The sequence below is a fragment of the Melanotaenia boesemani genome, chromosome 10 (assembly GCF_017639745.1).
Source record: "Melanotaenia boesemani isolate fMelBoe1 chromosome 10, fMelBoe1.pri, whole genome shotgun sequence".
Taxonomy (NCBI): Eukaryota; Metazoa; Chordata; class Actinopteri; order Atheriniformes; family Melanotaeniidae; genus Melanotaenia; species Melanotaenia boesemani.
This window is the reverse complement of record NC_055691.1, coordinates 8,553,509-8,573,493: the sequence shown is the minus strand read 5'-3', so window position 1 is coordinate 8,573,493 and position 19,985 is coordinate 8,553,509.

The window sequence follows — 19,985 nt, the reverse complement described above, 5'->3', positions numbered from 1 at the left end:
TGGCCACACATGGGCTCTGCAAGCACATTTTTCTCATAAAAAAGCGAAGATGAACAGAACTCTAAACCCATTATAAACTGTAAACAGGCAATGTTAGGAGCTAGTTTGTAAAGATACTGAACCATGTAGCAGTCACATTTTTTACAGAATGAGCCTAAAACATGTCCGAGCATACAGTATCCTGGATGTTTACATAAACATCCTAAGGTTGGGGTTTTTCAGTTTGCTCAGCTACATTTCATGCATGTTTTGACTGTGGAAACTGTGCTGCATTTTATGAATTAGCTGTACTCCTTCAGAGCAACTGAATGAGTGCTACAAATGCCCCAGCACTCATGAACAGGTGGTGAATCATTCATTCTGGAATATTCCAGCGGCGTCAAAACATGTTACAGTTAATGTTCACCGCAACCACACCGTGACATAAGCATGATTTGCTAACGTGTTTACAGACATGTCAGTAGCCTCAGACACGTCTGTAATGACTGACCACAGGACACCAACAAAGCGGCAGCTGCAGATGCTGAGCGGCACTCATGATTCAAATGCCTCCAATCAAGCAGTTAAATCCCAAAACAACTTGACTTGATTTTTTATGGGACTTTGTGAACTTTCTAAACCTCATTTGTCCAAATCTCATAAAGTGACCCTCCCCTGTGAGTGAGAGGAAAGACGCAGGCTTCAGTGTGTTCACAGATAGCTGCGGTAAAGTGCATAACTTGTGATTATAACAGCAGCTTGTGAAGATGTCTCATAGCTCCACAACAGCTGCTGTTCATAAAGCCTCACATGCTGACTCATCACAGGGGTTTACGCAGTAGTGGAGTACAGTGGCAGCATCATACAACATACTGAGTCACACAGAGACTCATAGAGGAAATTTCTTGTCCCCATTTATCCCATTACCCTTGTTTTTCAGGTCTTCAGTTTAAAGTCAAAGTCAAAAACTTTTTAGTAATTTAAAAAGAGCATATCTTCCATCTATTATGAGATTCATACTTGTATTTTAGGTCATTCCTGAATAGATTTATTTACATTATTGTTTCAGAAAATCATTTTTTCCTCTTACAGAACATTGTTGTAGAACCTCTCGTTACCCTCTCTTTGAGAGGCTTTTTTGTGTTTCCATGTCACCATCCATTGTCAAACTGGGATGATGTAGTAATGGGACGTACTGTGCCGAGGTTCTGGCGCACCTAATAATGCCATAATGCCAGGAAACTGCCCCAGAAGTTCAAGAATGGAGTGGAAGACAGGCTGGTCAGTGAGTCTAGATATAGCTAGATATAGTCCACATCTATCTATCTATCTATCTATCTATATATATATATATATATATATATATATATAGGGGCTGTCAAGTGATTAAAAGTTTTAATCAAATTAATCACAGCTTGCAAATGAATTAATCATGATTAATTTCCGTTAGCGACTATGCCTAAAATCTGCCTGTTTTTACTGTATTGTATCAAGAGAAAGCGCAAACCAATGCTTACTTGGGCTTTTCTTTGCTTTTAACATTAGATGATCACTTTAGTTGTAACAGTCAGTTCAATATTACATAAAATCAAGACTTTAAGAAAATATGTATCATTTGAACCCCCCTTTTTCTGGTCAGCACCCATGGCTGGCCCCCATCTAAACTCTTCTAGACCCGCCCCTGCATACCTGAACTATAAATTCTTTCTACCACCTGTCAGCTACTTTATTAGAGAGGGAAGCTCCCCTGATTTGTATCCCAGAACCTGTTTATAATTTTTCTTCCTACATTAGTGGCCCCTAAATGATCAGACCTGCATCTCCAACATTTGCACAGCACTGATGCTTTAGAGAAGAAGTCTCCTTGTTTCTGTTACAGTGGCATGGACCTGACTGACATGAGACTGATAAATCTTGCTTACTTTAGCTAGCACGTCTAAGAACAATAGAAAAGCAGATCAGCTGATCACAGACAGCTGTTATGATTCACAACAGGAGACGGAGGAGGAAAGGAGGCTGCCACACTGTGCAGAGTGCAGATGACCAGAGCGGTGACATTTGTGCAAATTACATGAAAAGTTTTTTTTTTTTTTAAATACAGGAAAAGTGCGGGTGTTGAACCCTCTCAGTGTGGGTGTTAAAACATTTTATTTATTTATTTTTATTTAACCTTTATTTAACCAGGTAAAAAAATGTTTGAGAACTAGTTCTCATTTACAAACATGACCTGGCCAAGAGGTCCCAGCAGGAATAAATAACGTACATACATATAAACAGACAACTGTGCATACACAGGACCACAATGCAACAATACAATACAAAAAAAAAAAAAAAAACGCAGAGTGAGTACAAATATATAAAAATGAAAGGGGGAAGAACACAGTATATAAGACGGATTTATGTGAGAGAAAAAGTAGTGGAGAAATGTTTATATGTATATAAGGGAGAGTCAGCATCGTCAGCAGGAACAAGTATCTACAATAATCTGTTGAAGTCTCTGTCTAAACAGAGAAACAGATATCAGAGCTGGAAGTTTGAGAGTGTTCTGCAGTGTATTCCAGTCATATGCAGCGGCAAAGTGGAAGGCGTTACGGCCGAAAACAGTGGTGGTTTTGGGAATGATGAGCTTAATAAATTCGGTTGACCTGGTGTGATAAGTGCTGCGAGCGAGGTGGAGAAGAGATGAAAGATAGAAAGGTGTCTTGTGTAAGATTGACTTATAAATAAAAAGAAACCAATGATGGAGTCGCCGAGTGTGAAGGGACGGCCAGCCCACCAATTTATAGAGATCACAGTGGTGGGTGTGGAAAGGGGCGTTTGTGGCAAAGCGTATGGCTGAAAACATCATCATTTCCTATGGGTGTGATGCCTTCAAATGCATGCATAGAGCCAGTTGACTCACTTTTTCCACCTTGCCGGTAGGCACCTCTATGTCTCACCATCATTTATGACAGATGCTGCACATTCTTTAAATGTGCTAAAAATTTTAACACAATTACTTACATAAATTAGTTAATGCCATTAACGCATTTTTGACTGCCTTAAAAATATATATATAGAGGCTTGTGGAAATTGTAGAAAGGAAGAGACAATTTCTCACTTTAACTACACAACTCGTGTCGTTTTATTCCAAACACAAGAACAGACTTTTTTAGGAAAAAACAATATGGAGGAGCCCGTGGAGACAGAAAACAGGAAACCCCAGATACAGTCTTGGGGTTACCGGGCAACAGTGAACAACTTGCTACAACGTTAAACACCAGTCTATATTACTGCACGGTGAATTATGTACTTAAGAGTCCACTACAGGCTATATTTATTCATTATCTGTACCACTTGGTCCAGTTCAAGGTTCTATTACGTTTAGAGTAGATTTATTGTACTCACTAGTTTATTACTCCTACTTGCATTGGCTGTGCTTTCTCACCAATTTTGTTTCTTCTTATATAAGTGTAGACTCAGAGTCCTTTGAATCCTTCAATAACAGGATATAACAGATAATATTCTCATTTTATGAATCTTTCGTAAAGCACACTGAATACCTTTTGGTTATTGTAAAAGGCTATGCAAATAAAATTCGATTGATTGAACTGACGATATATTGATAAAAGCAAGGTTTTTATTTTAATCATATTTTGTCTATATGCATCAAAGTTTTAGGTTTAAAACTGTGCATTGATCCTTCTAGAGGTGGTGGAAACATGGAGACTCTACCTCACTGTGGAGAACTTGTGCTTCCCTGTAGAGGTTTTTGCTTCTAGTGAAGGTTAAAAAGTCTTACTAAGTCACCGTTTATTGCTGATACACACCATTCATCTGAGTGGCTAGCTCAGGCAATTACTGCCACATCTGGTTCAACAGTTTTCAGTGTCGACGAGGAGCAGATATGTGAAAAATCGCTCAAACACAACACTGGATTTCATATGACACTGGTGTTGTCTGACCCTGACAGCATGCACGGTCATATAAACCTCCTTTGAGAAGTTTTCAGAAAATGTTCTTTCAGTTCAGCACTTAAACTGTCAAATCATTTAAAAGATACTGTAACCTATATCATTTTTCTCTTTTAAAGCAGATGGTGAAAGGAATTGTCAACAAGGATGTCTGGCACTTTGCCAGAACAAATAGAGTTAAGGTTTCCATGCAAGCATTAAACAATCAAAACAGGAAAATAATCTAATCTTTTAAAATAAAATAAAGAAGCCTGTCATGTTTTGAAGGAGTCTAATGAATAATGGGATTGTAAGAGAAGCACCAGCACAGTGAAATCAAGGCTTCCTCTGCAGAATCACTGTTTTGAATCCCTTTAACTACTGCTGAAAATCTGGTCCTTTGTACATCATAATAATGAGAAAAAAAAAAGGAAAAGAATGCCGACCTCATACAAGCAGTGTCCGGGCTGAGCAGGGCTGAGTCTGCTGAGTCAAGCTGAGGCCCAAAGGACTCACTGCCACCAGGTTCCCAGACTGGATCAATTACAGCATTTTATTTCCTCATTCTCGTTCCAAAAAGTTTGGACCACATCTGAAAAATAAAAGAAAACAGACGGACTAATTTGCAGATCTGATGTTATCTTTTAACATAATTCATTTTAAGATTTACTTGACTAATTGAAAGCAAATTGTACTTACTTAAAACATTTTGTATAGAACATCATGTTTCAAAGAATTGTCCAAATTTTCTTTTCTTTATTTTAAGTTTATTTATATAGCACTTTTCACAGATCAAAACCCAAAAAGGGCTTTGCAAAAATGAGAGCAAAGAAAAAAAGCTTTAACATAACTCGCTGTTTGGGAACAGTTCACTAAAATATTTTTTTTTTCAATAAAACACCAAATGTTTTGTTACAAATCTGAACGGTAGGGAGTCAGGTTGAACACCTACAGAGCCACGATGTGGTGGTATGTACAAAAGAAAAATGTCAGCTTTTACAAATGAATTTCAACTCATTTGTTATGCAGGGCAGAGCTTTTACCAAGCACAGCATTGATACCTCAGCCAAGGCGGAGATTTTGTCTGTCTGTCCTTCTGTCTGTCTGTCTGTTAGCAACATAACTCCAAAATGAATGGATGGATTTTGATTAAATTTTCAGGAACTCTCCAAAATGGGATAAGGCATGAGTGATTAGATTTTGAGGGTCATTCCGATCACCACCTGGATTCAGTTTTTTTTTTAAACACTAAAACTACCAACCTACCAATATTCCATATAACCGCCAGAGGGAGTAATTTTTTACATCGTGCTGACGCAGCATAAAATAATAAATGTAGCATTTACAGAGGCAAATCTTTTTTATCCTAGTAGACAAAGTTTAAATAAAAAAATAATTAGCATGCAGGATTACTTCGGGCTTGTAATTAAATAAAAATTGCCAAATAATTACTAGCTTGGCAATGAAAGCATGCCTGGTCATTCTGGCATCGATGCAGCTCTGGTAGAGGACCCATGGACTCAGTGCAGCCATGTCCAAAGGGTTATAAAACACCGCAAGAAGCCATCTTCTAGCTGCAGCTAGAGATGAATACTGCCTCGGCATCTTGTCAACTCCTAACTTAGTCCTGTTGTTGTAAGAAAAGGATGAATATTTATAAAATTTTCAGGAAATGTCAGAAATGGAATGAAGGAATAAGTGATTACATTTTGGGAATGATCCAGATCACTGATGAATGTAGATGACATCTCTGTGTTTAACTCTAATGCTCCTGTCAAAACTAAATATGTCAAATTTAAATCTGAACCCTGGTTAAACAAGGTCAGATGCGTTCCCAGTAAAATCTGCAGAAGAGCAGAAAGGAAATGGAAGGATAAGCTTCAAATTTCTTATGAACTATTTACAGAGTCCCTGTCTGACTACCAAAAGACTGTTAATGTAGGTAGAGAGTCTTATCTTTCCACACTAATTTCGAACAATTATCACAGAACCAGAGTTTTGTTTAACATAATTGACTGTGTTTTTAACCCCCTGAATGCTGTCTCATCTAACATATTTATCAGCTGTGATGATTTTCTTAGCTTTTGTGTCAGCAAAATTTCTGACATCAGATCTTTCACCCTGTGGCTTTGACCCATCTGCGCCTCCATTTTGCTCTGCTGTCTTTCATCAGTTTGAGCCCATCTCCCTCTCTCAGCTGACTGATGTGTTTAGACAGTCAGCTGAGAGAGGAAGGACATCCTCTAATGGCCCAAATAATTGTATTCCTGCAGGCTTCTTAAAGACAGTTTTAGTGCTATTGGTTCTTGTCTCCTTATTATCTTTAATCTCTACCTTATAACTCTCCCTGCTGTTTTTAAGGCATGGTACATGGTTTTAATCTTGTGAGATTTTTTTAAGATAAAAAATCAGGCATTAAACAGTTTTGATCATACTGTGTGTGGTGTGCTCTGATAATCTCATCACAGAACAACACACACACAACTATGCTGTCCCGCAACTGACCTACAATCTAGTTCTCCAAGCCGGATATCTCACGTGACCAAACGTCATCTAACAAAAACGTAGAAGAGCCATAGCAACAACCAGCAAAAAAATGAAGAAGAAGAAACATAGTAACAACTGGAAAACACAACACACAGCATGGAAGGGGATATATAGGACGAGGGAATGATGGTGGTTTTGGGACTATTGTTAACAGAAAAAGCCAGAACTGAAAAAAAAAAAAAAAAAGAATGGCGACTGCGTGAACATGGACTTTATTTACTTCCTCGTTGCCCAGCCAGCTCGCTCTCTGATTGGTTACATTCAGGCCCACGTCACCATCCACACTGTCAAAATTCGTGAGTCATCAGCGTTACTGACACATATGAAGATATCAGGTCATAAATATTAAACATTCAATGTTTCTGATTCTCGGTATGACCCATTTCGGAGCAGATTATCGGGACAAATCTGCTTGTAACACACCACAGACCAAATGATAATTGTACAGGAAAATCTTATAAGAGTCATGATAATCTGGGCTTTACTGTCCTTGGTTGCGAAGAGGCAAAATTGGGACAAAAACAGCCCGAAAATCGTTATGTGTGTACCAGGCCTAAGCATGCTCTAGTACATCCACTTCTTAAAATTTATATATAATTTTTAATTAAATTTTAAATCATATCTTAGTGGTAGAAGTTTTCAGTCAGCACTGGTAGATGTTGTTTTGCCACAGCCCCTCTTTCTTGTGGAGTTCCTCAAGGGTCCATCCTTGGCCCAGTTCTATTTTCTTTATAGAGTTTACCCTTATGATCTATTTTTTAATTACAAAAGCAACAGATCACTTTTGTTGAAGATCATTCGAGGAAAAAGCCACATAGATGTGCAAGGCAATTTTATTTATAAAGCTCATTTAAAACAAAAGCTGTTGGCGTGCTGCACAAGAAACACTCAGAAACACATGCAACATATGACAATAGAAACACAAACATAAAACAAAGTTAACTATCATCCTGTATCAACATCAGTAAAGGCTGAAGAGTAAAAGGGTGTAGCAAACATTTAAAAATGTCCAGTTTAGGAGCAGCCATAATAAGAGGGGGAGGGTTGGTCCAGAGTTTGGGGGCAGCAACTGCAAATAAACAACCTATCTGTTGGCTTAACCTACACCTGGGGACCACCAAGAGTCTTTGGCCATTGTCTTTCAACAATTCCAGTCTTTCTAAGAAGAAAATGCTATTTTAGAAGTCTTTTAGTCTGGTTTTAAACCCAAGCACAGCACTTTTTTAAATGATTTGCTACTTTGTGTTGATCCTAATGATGCTGCTATCTTAGTACTTTTTGACCTGAGCACTGCCTTTGACCACAGTAATCTTTTTTCCAATCTTAAAGAATGAGTGGGTCTACAAGGCACTGTCTTTAAAAATGAAATTTAATGAAATTTATATTAAATTTTAAATTAAATTTTAAACCATATCTTAGTGGCAGAAGTTTTTCAGTCAGCACTGATAGATGTTGTTGTGCCACAGCCCCTCTTTCTTGTGGAATTCCTCAAGGGTGCATCCTCGGCCCACTTCTATTTTCTTTATAGATTTTACCCTTAGGATCTATTTTTAGAACAACATTTAAAATAGAACATTTCTTACCATCTTTATGCTGATGATGCTCAGATTTTTCTCTCACTCATAAAACAAAAGAACCATTCTCCTCTGACCCTGTTAACCTGCCTACAAGATGTTAAAAACTGAATGGTTCATTCTTTTTTAAAACTAAATGAAAATAAAACAAAGACGTTGCTCGTTGGTTTCTCTGATCAATCCTAAACTGATCTCGTCTTTATTGCCCAGTATCTGAAATCCTCTGTCAAAAATCTTGGGGTAGCTTTTGACAAAAATTTAAGTTTTGACTCCCAAGTTAAATTTGTTGTCAAAAATGGCTTTTCTACTCTGAGCTCTCTTGCCAAGATCAAGACATTTTCTTTCTTTTAATGATTTTGAGTGGGTAATGCATGCTTTTATTTTTCTCACTTAGATTATTGCAACTCTCTTTTTAAAGGTATAAACCAGTCCTACCTTAACCACCTCCAGTTAGCTCAAAATTCGGCTGCTCCTGTTTTAACAGTTAAAGCAAATTTGGGCATATCACCCCAATGTATGCTGCACACTTTTACTCTTCAGCCTTTACTGATGTGCAATAATTGACTTTGTTTTATGTTTGTGTTTTTATTTCTGTTTGTGCTTCTCTTTTCATATGTTGCATGTGCTTCTGAGTGTTTTCTTGTACAGCGCGCTGGCCAACAGTTTCTGTTTTAAATGCACTTTTTAAATAAACTTGCCTTGCCTATCCATGTGGCTTTTTCCTCAAATTGTCTTAAACAAATGTAATCTGTTGCTTTTGTAATTAATATGTGTAAAGGCCTCAAAATGTGGCTCACTAGCCAACTTTACTTCAATAAAAACAGATCAATAGAAAAGTGGAGAACAAAATGAATGTACAAAAGATCTGAATAATTTCTGACTGAGACCATGAGGTATCCTTGGAATTTTATCCTCATAAAATGTTAGTGAGATAACCATTTAGGTTCAGTTTTTTAACACTTTTCTGATCTTGATGGGAATCTTTTTGGTTGCAGACATAGACTGACTTTATCAGGTTCACCTTGTTGATACTAGGTTGGACCCTGTTTTCTTTCAGAACTTCATTCTTGGTGTCATAGATTGAACAAGATGTTGGAAGCATTCCTCAGAGATTTTGCTTCATGTTGACATGATAGCATCACACAGTTGCTGCAGATTGTCAACAGTACATCCACGATGAGAATCTCCCGTTTCACCACATCCCAAATGTTTAAAAAAGTGTCCCACACAGTTTGATCCTTGGTCCCACTCTTTTCCCCGTTTACATTAATAACAAAGAAAACTCTGGAGAGGATTATCCATGCATCCATTCAACAACACAATTCTTGACTCTGTTTGCCCCTCTGCCCCAGATATAGTTTGTCATCAACTTCAGCTTAGTTTTAGGGGTCTCTAGCAGGTCCTTTCCAGATTACTTCTTCAGGACCAAAGTCATGTGGTCTGGTAAGAAGGGTTATGTGCCCTCAAATATCCCAAACATCTTCACCATTGGTGGGGCATATCTAGACCAGGTTATTGAGCAAATATTTGGTATTATATATAACCTTTTCAAACACCAATGACAAACTACATTCCAAGGTTAAATAAAAAATTGAATTCCTCTATAGGATGCACTCCTCTTTTACTGCTTCTGTAAGACTAACACTGACTCAAATCCTTCCCATGTTAGCAAATGACTTTGGTTAGCCTGTAAGGGCTTGTTACAAAAGCTTGATCTCTTCTGCTGCTCTCCTCCTTTCATAACCCACCACTGACTCTATATTCCCCCTTAACCACCCATCATCATAAACCCACCACAAATTTACTGGTTCATGTTAAAATACTCCTTTGGAGATAGGGTGAGATGCTTGGTCATTGTGGAGGGGCTCAGAGTGGAGACACTGCTCCTCCACATCAACACGAGCCAGATGAGGTGGCTCAGACTTCTGGTCAGGATGCCTCCTGGACGCCTTCCTGGGGAGGTATTCTGGGCAAGTCCCATTAGGAGGGCACCCCATGCAAGACCAAGGACACACAAAGATACTACATCACTTGGATGGCATAGGAGTGCCTTGGAACCCCCCTGGACTTGCTGGCAAATGTGGCTGGTGAGAGGAACGCCTGGGCTTCCCTGCGCATGCAGCTGCACCCCTGACCCACCCCCAGAGAAGCAGCAAGAATGGATTTTATTACCTGCATCAGCTTTTGCACAAGTCATCCTCTGCATACAACAAACTGTCTCTCTACATCAACAATGTCTTTGTCAAGCTTTTCTCCTTTTTAAAATAAGTTACATGACGGAACAACTTCGGTGCACTGTGTAGCTCTTTCCTACGTCCAGGTTCCTTAAACAATCATGTGACTCCCCAAGGTTGCCAAACAACAGCGCAGCATTTGGTATTTTATGTTTACAAAAGAGCATCAGCCTGCAGGTATTGACGCTAGTAAAAGAAGCGGACCAGAAATAGTTTCAGAAAAACCTAAAAAGCCTCGGCGTCCTGCTAAAAAGTCATGATATTTGCTGCCGTTATGTTCTCCGTCCTCCATAGACTGTATATATAAAAGAGCTGTCCTGTCACTACGTCCAGGAGCAATGATGGTAGGCTGTGGTGTTTAAACCATGCCATGTTGGTACTAATAAGTGGGCCAAGAAAATATTCCCCATCATTACACCACCAGCAGCCTGAAGCGCTGATATAAGGCAGGATGGATCCATGTATGGCATCTTAACTACCATCAGGGTAGGATTAAGAAAATCCCCAAAATCTTGGGTCATCTAGTGATTTTAAACTCTTCATTTAGATGCTGCAAAATGTCGTGTTGCTCCCAATGAATGGCTTTAAAAAAAACGACTAAATTGTGTTTTTGGTTGTTGAAAATATTTCAAGAAGATAGCTGTAAGATGACTGAATGGTTATCTTTTTAGTACTTCCATGCTCTTTGTTCTCTACTTAGTTGTGTTCTAATTTAACAAGTTTAAGATTTACGTGGGTAACTGTTTAAGGGTGCATTATATTTTTTATTCCATTTGTTATTTGGAGGGTTCAGGGGAAGCCCAGGCCCAGAAAAGTGTTTAAAATCAGAGATGTGATTAAACATTTTAATACTGGGGTGGGATGAAAAAACTCCAGAAACTGATTCATTATGCTATGAGTAACTTGTAAGGCAGAACTTAAGTGAAATTGGGAGCTAAAGAGACCTGAAAATTAAATTCACTGCCATCATTCATGTTTTAATAGCAGTGTCACTACCCGCGCTGGACAGTCTGGGAAACAGCCACACCGATAATTGTTTAACAAATCAAATTTTCACAGGAGGGCAAATTCTCAGAAAATTTTCCATTCGTGTATTTAGAGATTAACTAATGTTTTGCGCATGGGTTGGTATGCTCAGGGTCACAAGTACATGCACCAGTCCCAAACCAATTACACACTGGCATAACACACTGAGTGTGTGTTATGCTCAGTTTATCTGAAAAATGCTCTAAATCATAACAGGGATGGCTAATAAAATTATTTTTAATTTCATTCAGTCCCAGTCTAAAAATCATTAACTTTTTAAAATAAACCCGTGTGCTTCAGCAGTATGGACCAAAACTGCCAAAATTAAAAATAAATACAGAAATATAAAAATGGCTCAAGAAATAAATTGATGTGGCAATAAATTGTACATAAAAATGTAAAAAATAGTTTTTCCATTAGGAAAACATATAAAACATGACAAAAATTTATATGTCTTTTGTTATTTTCAACTTTTTAAATTTAACTTTGTGTTAATATTCCAATTTATCTACTTTCCTATGTCATTTTCATTTCAATTTATTTACCCTTAACAGTTAACTAGTGGTGGTCTGCAGATGATGTTCCTACCCTCACCTATGGCCACAAACTGTGGGTAGTGACCAAAAAAACGAGATTGCGAACACAAGCAGCCAAAATGAGTTTTTCACAGACTCTCCCTGAGAGATAGGGTAAGAACCTTAGTGATCCAGGAGGGGCTCAGAGAGTCGCTGCTCCTCCACATCAAGAGGAGCCAGATGAGGTGGCTTGGGCATCTGGTCAGGATGCCTCCTGGACGCCTCCCTGGTGAGGTGTTCCGGGCATGCCCCACTGGGAGGAGACCCCGGGGAAGACCCAGGACGCTGGATGGACTACATCTCTCGGCTGGCCTGGGAGCATCTTGGGATACCCCCAGACGAGCTGGCGAATGTGGCCGGGGAGAGGGAAGTCTGGGTTTCCCAGCTTAGGCAGCTGCCCCCGCGACCCGACTCCAGATAAGCAGAAGAAAATGGTTGGATGGATGGAGGTAATTAGTGGTTGCACAAAGATGGGACTTGGGTGTTTTGCAGGGGAGGTAAATGTGTTCTTGGGACTCAAGCGTATGGTTATGGCATAGTGTTGCAGTATTTCTTCTGCGGTAACCACATAAATTCAGCAAGAAGCTCCAGAAATCTGAAAACACGTATTTACAAACCGACCAATCACAAGGGAGTGCTTCCGCATAACTGTGCTGCAGGCAGTAATGTATGTCAGGTCTGGAAGAGGTGCGTATCGAGTCTCTGCCGACCTATGAGAGCTTATGGCAGTGATACCGTAACCAACCTTATGTAGACAGCGTGCGAGTATAAATCCAGCTTTACTGTTGAAATGTTTTCATTATTATTATTATTATTATTATTATTATTCTCACACTGCTATAATGAGGCACAAGGTGCCCTTTTTTTTTTACTGAGCACCTGCCCCCAAATTGTCTGTGCACACAACTGCCAATAGGCTAACTACATTATAAAGAATACAGTATCTTTGAATACACGCCATCTTTGAAAACAGTAGCCGAAAGGGGACAAACTTGTTAGCCTTAGGTGTTTTCAGAACTGATGCGGAGGTTGCAGGCTTTCTGCTCGATAAGTAAGTTAATTTAATCTAACAGTGAAGTTTATTTTGGTTTTGTGTTAGAAACAGGGTGTCATGGTGGCTGCCCTGCTGTGCAGCCATGCAATCCTCATTCGCTCCAGCTGTTGTCCCTGATTGCTCCCTTTTCCCCACCTGTGCTGCACCCTACTTAATCCCTCTCCAGTCTCTGTTTCCCTGCCAGACAGTCAGCTTTACTAACCTTGTTCAGATCCAGCTTATTCTTGTATTTTCAGAACAGTTATTTGATCCTGCCTTGTTCTTGGGCTTCTCTTGCCTTACCCTAACCTAACCCACATCAGATGTTTCCTGCCAAGTGTCTACACTGATATTGAACCCTGCCTGGACTGTTTACGGAGTTTCGCTTTCCCTGGATAAGTAGTCTGCTTTATGCCTCTATTCATGATCCTTGCCTGCCCATAACCACGTCTTTTGAATACTGGACTTATTTTTGATATCTGAGTTTTTGCAGCTTCTGGTGCTACGCGCCTCTTGGACTCATTTTCATTCCCATGACCATACCCTTTACTGCAATAAACCATATCCTGTTTAAACCAAAAGAATTGTGTGTGTGTGTGTGTGTGTGTGTGTGACTGAACTTCCGGGTCTTCAGGAGTAAAACCTTACACAGGGCAGGGTAGTCCAGCAACTACTCTATTCTCCCATTTGAGTCGGATCATTTACTGTTATTTGCTACCAGGACTGAAATGTTTTCATTATCTGTCCTCAAGAGGATACCAGTCTCAGTGCTGTGATGTGGCCAAAAACCTGACTGAGACACCAGAACAGACCAAAACAAAACAGGCCCCACGACAAAGTTCAGGGGGGCGACCTGGAGGCCGAGCAGACAACAGGGTCAAGTCAGGAGGCCGACCTGGAGGCCGGGCAGACAGGGGCAGAATCTCCGGTGGTCGACCCGGAGGTTGAGAAGACTTGGGCCGGGTTTCTGGAGGACAACCTGGAGGACAAGCAGACCGGATCTCTGGCAGACGGGCAGGCTTGGACCGGATCTCTGGCAGATGGGCAGGCTTGGACCAGAACTCTAGGGGCAGACCCGGCGGACGGGCAGGCTGGATCTCTGCAGGCTGAGCAGACGGATTCTCTGCAGGCTGAGCAGACGGGATCTCTGGAGGCTGAGCAGGCTGGATCTCTGGAGGGCTCAGTATCCACATTGTGATGAGCCCCAGAAACAGAGGCAGAAGAGGAGCAATCTCCTCGGCGGTGTAGACCACAAGCGGCGGAGGAGGAGCGATCTCAGTGCCGGGAACCAGAAGCAGGTGAGGAGCGTCTCGACCTGAGACCCCCTCTGGAACATGGACTCAAGCTGGGTGAGGAGCGCCTCAACCTGAGACCCCCTCTGGAACATGGACTCGAGCTGGGTGAGGAGGGCCTCGACCTGAGACCCCCTCTGGAACATGGACTCGAGCTGGGTGAGGAGGGCCTCGACCTGAGACCCCCTCTGGAACATGGACTCGAGCTGGGTGAGGAGGGCCTCGACCTGAGACCCCCTCTGGAACATGGACTCGAGCTGGATGAGGAGCACCTCGACCTGAGACCCCCTCTGAAACATGGACTCGAGCTAGCTGAGGAGCGTCTCGACCTGAGACCCCCTCTGGAACATGGACTCGAGCTGGATGAGGAGCGTCTCGACCTGAGACCCCCTCTGGAACATGGACTCGAGCTGGATGAGGAGCGTCTCGACCTGAGACCCCCTCTGGAACATGGACTCGAGCTGGGTGAGGAGCGTCTCAACCTGAGACCCTCTCTGGAACATGGACTTGAGCTGGGGACAACACTGGTGACGTGAACTGTAGATCTAGTGACAGCACCGGGGGAGAAAACCTGGGTACTGGTGTGGGGCACTGAGACACTGGAGCAGACCTCAGAGCCGGCGTGGGGCACTGAAGTGCTGGAGCTGGAGGTGACACTGGAGACGTAGGCCTGGGAGCTGGTGGCGACCAGCAGTGAGGTCGTCTACAGCCTCGCCTCCTACCTCCCGTCGCAGTTCATGCAGACCCATGTGGTGTGGGTCTGCCTGGCGGTGTCCAGATCGCCAGTCTGGACCCCCAGAATGGGGATCTCTCAGGTGAATCCTCCGTCTGAGAAGTCCACCACTCAAGCCAGCTCACCATTTCAGCCTCATCTGAATGAGACCAGTGTATGTCAGGGGAATCACCCATCCAGGGATCACCTCCCTATAGCCATCTCTCTAGTACTGCAGATGGAATGTAGGGAGGGCCCGCTTGGTCCGTGCTGGGCCGGTTTTTTCTGCCTGCTGGGTCCATTTCTGGTCAGATCCTTCTGTTATGAATTGGCGGTGGAGGCGAGGACCCAATTGCAGGCAGTCAAGGCAGGAGGAAGAATCGGTGCAAGTGACAAGGTTTAATTTCCCAAAACTCAAGACAGGGAACCACACATGACAGGAATAGAGTATACCACATATAAGGATCTGACCAGAGCAAACTGAAAACCAAGGGCATATATGCAGGGAGGGAGTAACAAGGAACAGGTGAAGTGAATGAATAATTAGACCAGTTGAACTAATGAGCCAGGAACAGAAAACACAGAGCACATGAGGGAAAACTACAAACTGAACTAAACATGACAAAACCAAAAATCCAAACATGATCTAAACAGAAACTAAACATGACAGACACCAGAATATAAACCAAGATCATGAAACATGACAGTCTTTTTCAGTAGTGGCTTGATGACAGCTGTTTTTAAGGTCTGAGGGGAGAAAACTGAAAGCAGTTGTGTGTTTACAAACTGAAAGATATCTCTAATATTTGCTTTCCGCCACCTGCCTTCAGCTTTTTGACATTCTGGTTTTACAGCTCATTACCAGCATGGCGTTTTTCCATGGAGTTCTCATTATCTTTATCTTTCTTGATAACCTCTCTTTGAGCTTTTTTGTTGACAATAACTGCACTCTTAAAGAAAACACGGGAATAATCAGACAGAGCAACATCCATCACCACCACCTTGGAAATATTCAGACCTTTAGAGATGACTAGATCCAGACAGTGTCAAGAACACAACAGATAAACTGAGGGTTATCAGCAGTAATGTTGAACTCACCAACAACTACAGTCAAACACAGATTATTGCAAGCAGTTCAGCAAAGTCATCAAAAAAGGTTGCGCAGTGTTTAGGTGGCCAATGAGCAACACACGAAAGGGGGAGGTCATCTGGATAGCCACTTATTCAAATGAAGCAAAATGAAGGGGGGGGTGAGCTTGCGTACTTTGAGGAGGTGACGCAGCTGTTTGTGTGGTGCTCTGAAAACAACCTGGTCATAAACACCACCTAAGCAGCTGATAATTGATTTCAGGAGGAGGAAACCAGATCTCCAGTCACAGTCTAGAGGGAGGGTGGGGGGACTGTGAGGGAGAGGGCACAGACTTCAGGTTCCTGGCGGTTCACATACAAGATGACTTGACGGGGAACAAGGTGATTTTCCAAAAGTAAGTGACAATGTCTAACCTCATTGAACCCACAAATACATTAAAAGGACTGTTTTCTCACTAACAAGAAGTCCATATTTATTGATAATACAATATATGAGACTTTTTTTCTTGTCTTGCTTGAAATAAGAAATTATTACTTTAAAAAGTCAATTTTACACATGTAGTGTTGGTTTGTAACTATTGATATTATAGTTTCAAGCAAAAACTTTCTTGTAATAGGTAATAAAATCTCAGTAACAAGCCTTATTGAAATTAAGGACCAAATACTCAAAAAACAAACAAAAAACTACTTAGTGAGAAAAAGAATCTTACCAGAAAAAATAAGCAGCACATATGACCTTGATCTAATATATTTCATCTTAGATTTCAGTTTTTTAGTGTAGAAATAATTACTCTGATCCAGTTTGAAATGTTTCACACACAACGGAAGCCCTTTGAGTTCCTCTGGCATGTAAGAGCACTTCAGTGTTGTCTGAGAGCTGGCACTGAGCTGTTTTTTTATCTTCCAACACTGTTGTATACTGTACTGTAATAAATTAGATCTAGTTTCCTTCTTTTTCAGTTCATGAAGATATACCAGTGTCTCATCTCAGTGCTGAGGAGTTTTCTTAAATTATTAGACGACAATGACAAAAAAATAACCCGTGAATGGACTCCGTGCATGTTTACATGTTTCTAACTTTACTTTACTCGTCCAGTTTAATATTTCATGTCAAGAATGATACTTTTCATTTTTTGTTTTTTATTTTTTTACATGACTAAACTAGGCATGAAAATAACTCCTTGTCCACAATGTTTACACATTATAATAAAATGGAAAAAAAACTCAACAATGCCAGAAATTCCACTTTGACATAAAGTGAAATGACATATTTAATCGAGAGTTTCCAAACTGGTGATGGTTTTCCTCACACACGAAAGGGATTAAATAAAACCCCATTTCCCAAAAAAGTTGAAAAAAATTCCTAAATGCAAAATGAAAAATAAATAAAGATAAAATAAATAAAATAAAATCTGTAATTTGTTAATCAGATTGAACCTTCATTGAATAGACTCGGGGTACAACAAAGCTAATGTCCATTTTGTGTAATCCAGTTTCAGGTAATGTTTCAGGATGCAGCTGCAGACTGAGTTGATTTTGAAAAGTATTTCTGAGTCCATGTGTCCATAATGCTGCAAAACTTCATTTTATTTAGAAAATTGTTTTAGTTTTTTATAGGAATCTGTTTCAGTTCACGCTAAATCCAGCATATTAGCTGCTCAACAGTTTGTGGTTGTTGTCTGATTCTCCGCTTCACGATGCTCCTTTCATTTTCAATAAGAAACAGATGAGAACTGCAAACCAAATAAAACTTTTTTATTTTGTGACTTTTAGAAAAAAGCCATTCAAAGTGCAGCCAGGTGCATATACACATGGAACAAATAAGTTGGAACAAAAATACCAAATAAAAGCTTGGTTAACAAGACCAGTTAAAAGTGAATAGAAACAATACAAAAAGAATTTAAAATCAAGCGCACTAGTCAAAAGAGGAATTTAAAAGGAGAGTTTCAGCTGAATTGCAGTTCTGAGCAAATCTCTTCCAAATGGAGAGTGCATTAAAATTAAAAGCAGTCCTCCATGTTTAGTCCTTCAGGCAGACAGTCAAACACATGCTGTTGGATGCTTGGCTCTAATGCTCCTCTATGCCATCACAGCTTTCACTGGATAAGCTTTCTCATCCTTTGGAATCATACATCAGTTTCTCCAAAAGCAGCTGAAATGAAGACTCAACTGACCACAGAACATGCGTCCACTGTCTTTCTGTCCATCTGAGATGAGCTTGTGTCCAGAGAGGGTGGTGCCATTTCTGCAAAGTTAACACATACGTCTTCTTCCTTGTGTGATCCAAGTTCGGTTTCCATTTCTGGATGCAGCAGTGGACTTTTCTGGAAAATCATTCTTATCTCAGCTTCCAAAGTAATGACAGTATTCAGTGAAATGGCAATGTTTAAAAAGTACTGACAGATATAATTATTTACCCACACTTTAGATGTTATTGCTGGTATTTAATCACTTGGTTCATGCACTTCAGGCTAACGAAGGCATGAAAGGTCCTGAATGTGGCTAATGTGCAAGGAAGATGTTTAGATCCAGTTTTAGAACTAGATACCTTGAAAAGGTTGATCCATGTGATGTCATAGATCCTTATTATCCAAAAAGGATTTAAGCTATGAAATGGAGAAATACCCATCTGTTCAGTTCCCTGATAAATACACATCTTTATAGCATTGTGTTTCATGTTCAGTCAGTTCCGCTTAATCTTCATTAAAAAATACAATTAAACGCCAAGATAAAAAACCAGACCAGAAAATCTTAAAATCTTAAAGTCAGTCAAACACAAGGTGGCAACTGTACCAAAGCCTAAGATTGGTACTGAAATGCATATTAGTTATTCTCTTAACAGTTAAATTTCCTTAAGAATTAAACATCAAATTTAGTAAAATGTTCTGCTTTAAATATCTTGGTTTCTTCAACAATAATCACATGGCATCATTTTAAGCTACTGGGAGTCTCTATTGACAGGCCTTTCTGTAATTTGACCAGTAAGTGTGGCTTTTAGAGTGGTGTACAACATGTCCTAAACAAGGACATATTCACTCCATCGCTATATGCACCGAAAGCCTGTAGAAGAATGCTTGCTTGAGCATACATCATAGGCAATGCCTATGAATGTCCCCATCATTGGTTATTTGTTCTGTAGTAAAATGCTTATTATAGAGCCTCGTTTCCACCAACGGGTGCGGGTCGGGATGGTTAGGGTGCGGATATGGTTTGTTATTTGTTATTTGTTTGTTATATGGACTTCATCTCACTCATCCAAACCATCATACACTTAAAGAAACACTGCATCATCTCTGGTCCACTTCCATCACCCCGGTTTGGAGACGTCAAATTTAGCCGTGTACAACAACTCCACATCTGGCTTAAAGGTTACTGCACCACACACAATATTCCATTTGTAGACAATTTCACAACTTTTTACAATAGACCATATCTTTTCAAACGTGACGGCATTCATCCAAACCACACAGGTTCCAGACTCCTATCCACAAACATAAATCTGACTGTACATTCCCATAAACCATTCACAGATTGACAATATACCAGCCCCACATCCCCACGCAAACCCTCACCTCCAGTAAAATCCATTCCAGCACTCATCACTAGCAGAAATCACCAGCACCCCCATCCACACACCAGGTACACAATCAGACATCTCCGCCCCATCCATCCGGTTTCTACAAATAATCCAAACACTACACAAAAAAACCTACCTACAGTATTTAACATGGCACTTTTAAATGTCAGATCTCTTTTAAATAAGACTTTTATCATCAATGACTTGATTTTAGACAACAAGATAGACTGTCTCTTTTTAACTGAAACGTGGCTTGGCACCGACGCCCCGGCTATTCTCACTGAGGTATCTCCCCCAAATTTTAACTTTTTATTTTCTACCAGGGGAGGCAAAAGAGGCGGGGGCACAGCATCGATCGCTCACAACTCAATTTTAACAAAGACAATCCTTTTATATAGTTACTCTTCTTTTGAGC